Source organism: Triticum dicoccoides, chromosome 7A (assembly GCF_002162155.2).
Source record: "Triticum dicoccoides isolate Atlit2015 ecotype Zavitan chromosome 7A, WEW_v2.0, whole genome shotgun sequence".
NCBI lineage: Eukaryota > Viridiplantae > Streptophyta > Magnoliopsida > Poales > Poaceae > Triticum > Triticum dicoccoides.
In genome coordinates this window covers 238,597,567-238,605,599 of record NC_041392.1, presented here as the reverse complement: position 1 = coordinate 238,605,599, position 8,033 = coordinate 238,597,567, and positions in this window count along the sequence as shown.

Here is an 8,033-nt window from a genome sequence, read left to right as displayed (position 1 = left end):
CCCCGACCCCCTTTTGGATCGGGCAACCACCTCAGCGCCCGACGCCCTCTGCCTTCCCCGGCGCTCCGCCGTTGCCAGGCACTCGTCGACCCCCCCACCTGAATCGCCTCATCGACGCTCATCGTCCCCGCCGGCAACCGCCCCCGACGCCGCCTGTCCATGTCCCTACCTCGTCGCTGTCGACCACCTCGTCGCTGGACCTCCTCGCACCTCTCCGTCGCTGGAGTCACGTCGCCACGCAGATCATCGTTGCCGCATGGACATCGCCGAGGCCGCCCCTGCGACTCCTCTTCCTCCACACGAAGGCCTCCTGCAACCCGCATCTCTGCATCGCCCTCGCGCCTGCCGGCCGTCCGGCCGCTAGACCTCGCCGGCAGGGTTCCTCTGGCTCCCCTGGGCCCCCTACATGCTCCGATGTGAGCACCTTCCGCCCCCCCTCTTCTCCCCTGCTTACGTCACCGTAGACCGCGCCCCTGCCCTCGCTTGAGCTGCCCGCCGTGCTGCTCCTCTCCAGAGCGCTCGCACTACTGTGTGCCCGCGCGTCTCGCCGCGGCCTCGTCCCCTGACCGCTCGCGCTGCTTCCCCTTGCCCCGTTCGCCACGACGGCGCCCCTGGCTGCGCTCAGCGCTCCCTGCCGGCGCCTGTCCGCGCGGTCCCACTCCGGCGTCGCCTCCGGCTACCGTGCGCACCACCGCGGCCTCGCCCCGCTCCGTCCATGGCCACGCCGTGGCCACCGGCCTCCCCTGTTCCCGTACCCTCCCGGGTCCGCCTGCACCTGGGCGTGCACCCGTTCGGGTCGTGCGTTGCGCCCGCAACCACTAGCGACCAGACCCGTTATGGCCCCTGGGGCCTATGACAGATGGGCCCCACGTCCCTGGAATGTTTTAGAGAAAAAAGAAATTAAAAAATATAATAAATAAAATATTAATTAATTAATTAACTTAATTAATCCTGTAGATTAACCTAATCACTTAGGTTAGTTAATTAATCTGTTAGGTTAATTAGCACTCAATGACAGCTGGGACCCACATGTCAGTTTGACCCAGTCAACGCCCTGTTGACTGCCGACATCATGATGATGTCAGCATACACTATTCTGGATAATGTTAGAATTAAATAATTAAATAAATTCTAAAAATGATTAAATCTTTTAAAATTAATATAAAATAAACCGTAGCCCGGATGGAAAAACTTTGTACATGAAAGTTGTTCAGAACGACGAGACGAATCCAAAAACGCAGCCCGTTCGTCCGCCACACATCCCTAACCTATCGAACTCGCAACTTTCCCCCTCCGGCTCCTCTGCCTAGAAGCACGAAACACCGGGGATACTTTCCTGGATGTTTCCCCCTTCGCCGATATCACCTACCACTACGTTTGGTCACCCCTCGCACCGCATATTGCCGCGTCTTGCTTTGTGTTACATTTGATTGCTCTGTTATTTATTGTTTTCCCCCTTCGTTACTTCTTTTCGGTAGACTCTGAGACCGATGCTGATGTCCTTGTGTTCGACTACACCGAAGATGACCCCTCCTTGCCAGAGCAACCAGGCAAGCCCCCCCCCCTTGATCACCAGATATAGCCTATTCTTCTCTATACTGCTTGCATTAGAGTAGTGTAGCATGTTGCTGCTTTCTGTTAATCCTATTCTGATGCATAGCCTGTCATTGTTGCTACAGTCGTTGATACCTTACCCGCAATCCTAAATGCTTAGTATAGGATGCTAGTTTATCATCATTGGCCCTACATTCTTGTCAGTCTGCCTCGCTATACTATTGGGCCGTGATCACTCGGGAGGTGATCGCGGGTATATACTATACATATATACTATACAGATGGTGACTAAAGTCGGGTCAGCTTGATGAGTACCCGCAAGTGATTCTGATAAGGGGGCTGAAAGGACAGGTGGCTCCATCCCGGTAGAGGTGGGCCTGGGTTCCCGACGGCCCCCGACTGTTACTTTGTGGCGGAGCGACAGGGCAGGTTGAGACCACCTAGGAGACAGGTGGGCCTGGCCCTGTTCGGCGTTCGCGGATACTTAACACGCTTAACGAGATCTTGGTATTTGATCTGAGTCTGGCCATTTGGTCTATACGCACTAACCATCTACGCGGGAGTAGTTATGGGTATCCCGATGTCGTGGTATCAGCCAAAGCCTTCTAGACGTCAGCGACTGAGCGGCGCGCGCCGGATTGGAACGTAAGCCTGCTCTTGTATTAAGGGGGCTAGTTCTGCTTTCGGCCGCCCACGCAACGTGCAGGTGTGCAATGGGCGATGGTCCCAGACCCCTGCGCCATAGGAGTTAGACCGGCGTGCTGACCTCTCTGTTAGGCCTAGGTGGGGCTGTGACGTGTTGATCTTCCGAGGCCGGGCATGACCCAGGAAAGTGTGTTCGGCCAAATGGGATCAAGCGTGTTGGGTTATGTGGTGCACCCCTGCAGGGAAGTTAATCTATTCGAATAGCCATGATCTTCTGTAACAGGACGACTTGGAGTTGTACCTTGACCTTATGACAACTAGAACCGGATACTAAATAAAACACACCCTTCCAAGTGCCAGATACAACCCGGTGATCGCTTTTCCACAGGGCGACGAGGGGAGGATCGCCGGGTAGGATTATGCTATGCGATGCTACTGGAGATGCTACTTGGAGATGCTACTTGGAGATGCTACTTGGAGGACTTCAATCTACTCTCTTCTACAGGCTGCGAGTCGGAGGCTGCCAGAAGCGTAGTCTTCGATAGGACTAGCTATCCCCCTCTTATTCTGGCATTCTGCAGTTCAGTCCACCGATATGGCCTCCTTACACATATACCCATGCATATGTAGTGTAGTTCCTTGCTTGCGAGTACTTTGGATGAGTACTCACGGTTGCTTTCTCCCCCTTTTTTTCCCCTTTCCTTTCTTTCTGGTTGTCGCAACCAGATGCTGGAGTCCAGGAGCCAGACGCCACCGTCGACGACGACCCCTACTACACCGGAGGTGCCTACTACTACGTGCAGCCCACTGTCGATGACCAGGAGTAGTTAGGAGGATCCCAGGCAGGAGGCCTGCGCCTCTTTCGATCTGTATCACAGTTTGTGCTAGCCTTCTTAAGGCAAACTTGTTTAACTTATGTCTGTACTCAGATATTGTTGCTTCCGCTGACTCGTCTATGATCGAGCACTTGTATTCGAGCCCTCGAGGCCCCTGGCTTGTATTATGATGCTTGTATGACTTATTTATGTTTTAGAGTTGTGTTGTGATATCTTCCCGTGAGTCCCTGATCTTGATCGTACACATTTGCGTGCATGATTAGTGTACGATTGAATCGGGGGCGTCACAAGTTGGTATCAGAGCCGACTGCCTGTAGGAATCCCCCTTCCACACTCCTTGGCCGAAGTCGAGTCTAGTTATTACAAAACTTTTACTAACTTGGCTGTGTGCCTTACGGGCCCACGTCACCATTGGGTGATATTAGGATCTTTTTCTCCTCGACCTTTACTCTGGGACTCTGAACTCTCTTCTACTCGGGTTAAACGAATTTTGCTAACTCTGACATTAGGATCTCGTGATCACTTCGTCCCGGAGAGCCCCTTATTACTGATGGTCGCCTGCTGCATCAGAAGATCCTGAAGATACTCTCTGATGTTCTCTCGAGACATTGTCCCCGTTGCTTTTGCAATTCCCTACCACCAAAACATCACTATGGATAAATGCATACACCAGTCGTTATTATCTTTATTCTCAGTTGGACTTGTTATTACAAGATACCACGAACTTCTCTCTATTGCCCCGAGAAAACTTTGTGATTACTGCCTTGTAGTTTCTTGTCGCCTGATTACACCTACAAATTATTCCTCACACTTACCGAGGATATGTTTCTCCCCAGTTGTTCATGTGTTTCGCAAAAGACTTCGAAATACCATCCGATCTTCCGAAAATCCTGAGCAACCTGTTGCTCTTGAAATTCTTGCTTGCTTGAATTATGGTTAATCCCACAAGTATAGTAATCTTATTGTTAGCCTTTGTCACTATCTTTTTGTGTCCATTGATTCAAAATGTTACGAATGCTCACAATCCTCAATCAGATCCTAGAATTCCTCCTTCCGGCTCACACATTTTAAACATGAGCTTGTTCTTGACCAATCTATTTGCCGTCAATTGTACCCTTAGGTCTATTGAACTTATCCACCCTTGACCAGAGCGTCCTCTTCTGATCCTTCGATTTGGAAATCATAATTCCTTTATATCGAAACATCGAATCATTCAGATGTTCTATAATATGATGCCCTTGCATTCTTTCTTCAACTGGTTATGAGCCGATGCTCACATCATCTCCCTATCGACCGTCAAATCCTTTCTTGGATTATTATTCGGCAATGTCCTTCATATTTAATTGCCTTGTGAATTTTTCCCTGATACATAATGCCATTAGTAAATCCTATTCTCTGATTTGGCCAACCATGCTCTTCTTCCGAGCTGGAGTTATTTGCTCCTGTAGTTTGTGGTATATGTTCCTAAGATGCACTGATGGGTTGAACCTACACGTTCCCTAATCCGTGTGAACCCGAAAGATTTCATGGGTCATACTTATCTGGTATTGCACCAGGTAAAACTTTCAAGAACTAATGTCGTTTTTGAAATACGAGAGGTGAATGGAAGGTTATGCATTGACGAAGTGGGAGTCGACCTTGAACCTTTGTGTTCATGCCCATGGACACGATGTAGATCCTATCATGGAAGCTTCTTGCAATAATAACTATTTCCTTGGAAATATCATCTGGATCTGTGAATTGATCCTTTGCAATCGTGGTTCCGACCATAATTTCTTCCTTTGATTTCATTTCCCAGACAAGTAAAAGTGTTTGTCTTCTATAGATCAATACACCCCACTTCAACCTTTCATTTGATATGCCTTTGAGTATTATCTCCCTGGTATCTCGAGGATATCATGCCATTGCACTACATCTTATGAATTTGTGCTAGAGTAATACCTTTGCCTATCATAGTCACTCCATGAGTTTTGGGTTGTCGTCAACCGAGAACACCAAATAGTGAATCGAGTCCGCACTGTGATTTGACAACTCTTAGTAATCTTCATTGCTTACAAGTTTAATACTCCATCATGTCATTCCTAACCTTATCGGCTACATCATTATCGTGCTAAAGTTAACTGTGCTATCTGGTTCTTCCCGGAGCACAAATTTCGACGGTGAGCTAATCTTACATCGATCTTCCTCATCATATCATTTTTCCTTGAACAACAAAATTGATTTCGAGTTTGTGTCGTACCCATGGTTCCAATAACCTTTCGCTTCATCATTCCTTCAACTTGATGTCATCGCTGATTGATTACATCTTCATGAGATCTCTCGACAAATGTGTCGTGATCATCATCAGCATTCTGAGCTCTTCCAAGATATCTATCGAATTCTTGATGAGAAATACCATCCTTGCCCTCGATGAATTGTGTTGTCATCAACCACTTTATTTCCGTCCCTCAAACACAAACTTGTTCGTGTTCTGTGTTATACCTTGAGATTCTTGCTATCCAGTATTTGTTCTCCTTTACCTTGGAGTATTACCATCTTTTATGTCAAGAATGTTGTGAGAATTTCACCACCTCTTAAGAATTCTTGGTATAGTAATACTTCTTGCCATCTCCACTCATTCCTGGGTCCCCGTGTTGATTTTAACCAGAATACCAACACGTGAACCATGCTGCTTGGATTCTGTACTTCTAGCAACCATATTGCTTTGAAGTTAATGGTCGATAGTTTCACTCTAAGTCTATTGCTTATTGAATCATCATTCAAACATTGATCGTGCTTCCAGATTTCCGGATGCCCCCTTCTATCATTGTTAAATTGTGTATGTTTTCCTCGAGCATACATCATTATATCATTTGATCTGACAAATGTTATCTCCTTGTTCACATAAGTGTGGAAATCCATCTTTTGCGAATCTCAATGAATTGTCGCTGAGTCCATCAGCCACCTCCTAACCCTCTCCTTGGGTTAATGATGAACTCTTATTAACGAAAATCACTTCATAGTTCATTTCCCGAGAATCTTACAGTGTCATCCCGTCAATTTGTGTTGCACCTTTCTTCTCAGGCATCCTGAGCCTGAGGTATCTGACACCGATCATACCTGAATCTCCATCAGATATGATGGTTGGAACATACTTACAAGAGTTATAACGCTAGTCTTCATAAGACCCGGTAAGGTGATGTCATGCCTAGCACCCCTGGCCGGAGGACCTATTGTTATAGTTGTTCCTTTTTGGCAAGGTTAACCATTCTTCCACGAGGGAATTGTAAGACTTATTCTATAAGTTATTCCTGATGAATCCTTTGAGTATCCAAAGTTCGACCTTTGCTTGAAGACCATGTCAATGCTATCTTGAAGCATGTCTGTGGTACTCCGTTCATCAACAAGAACATTTGAAGCACAATGCTAAATTCTCTTTATCAATTATCCAAACACTGTTGTATGGGCAACGTCATGAAATTCCTCTCCCTTTACCTCAGTGGTTCAATACTTTCTATCATGTCATGGATATCATGCCCCGCTTGTCCTTGGGAAGGATATACCCCCGAAATATGTGTGTATACACATTTTCCCTTCCATTGTTCTGTTTAAACCTGATAACCACTTTTCCTTTCCATTGTTTAGTTTAAACCTCCTTGTGATCTATATTATATAAGCAGTAATATTTCCCTGCTTACCACCTCGGTGTACCATCCTGTGTAACCCTGTTACAATTGTTGATGACAATCCGTTAACCACCAATGGGTGAGAAATTTGCCAATTGGTTTCCCTCGTTCAACGAGTAGGAAAATTGCTCTCTTCGTTCCCCGTCCTTGGTACCGACATTGTTGCTGGCATAGCTGACAAGCTATTCACTGACATGCCTCCCTGTCTCGGCTGTGCAAGATGTCACCACCCTTCCTACTTTCAACCCACATGGTGGGCCCATAACCCACAGGTCCACTGGATCGAAACCTGACTCTTCTTTACAACCCGGATTCTAATGTATCCTTTGCACCTGGATTCGTATGTGATTCACGAGCTAAATTCTATACCATTATTCATCCTGGAATCAAACACCATGTTATTCTCGTTGTTCAAACCCCCATTCCAGCTTCTGTCTAGTCATTGAATGTTTGCCTACCCGTTTGAAACTTTGGTACCATCGTATATTGCACTCAACGAATTCACTGAGATACCACTCGTGGGGTACCTCGTGTATTTCCCACTGAGTTCACCGTCAGATGCCCAACATTATGGAGATGCGTTCTTCCGGAGTTTCCCTGCCCCCTTGGTCGCGTTCGTAGGACGATGGAGATCCCGAAGAAAGGATGACGACTTGATCATGGTGACTTGAAGTAGAGAAATGAAGACCTCTTCGAAAGGGCAGCCAAGACCGAGAAGACTCGTTAGGTTTTCGCTACCAACACTTTTTCCCCTTACTCCACCGCTTAAATCTCGGGACGAGATTTCTTGTAGTGGAGGAGAATTGTGACGCCCGGATAATCAGGCAACAGTAATCCCCCGTTAACGATGCCACGTCACCACGGTTACTACTGCTAATCTATCGTTAGATCAAAACCGGTCCAAAATTCAAATTCAAAGTTTGGTAAATAATAAAAGTTCTCAAACATTAAAATAAAAATGTTTGGTTTGTACTAATTATTACATAGGTAAATATGGTGTAGTAAACACATTTTTATAAAATGCATAAATATTTTAAATTCAATTAAAACAGAAAAGGGAAATAAATAAAAGAAAAAGGAAAAACAAATCTAACCAAAAGAAAGAAAAGAAAAGCAATCACCCCCCCAACTGGGCCACGACCCACCAGGCCGGCCCAACCGGCCCACACCCCCACCACTTAACCCCGGTCCACCTGACCGAAACCCTAATCCCTCCCACTTCTCCCTCCCCGATTCCCCACTCCTCTCGCTCCCTCCCCCACTCCCCGACCCCCTTTTGAATCGGGCAACCACCTCAGCGCCCGACGTCCTCTGCCTTCCCCGGCGCTCCCCC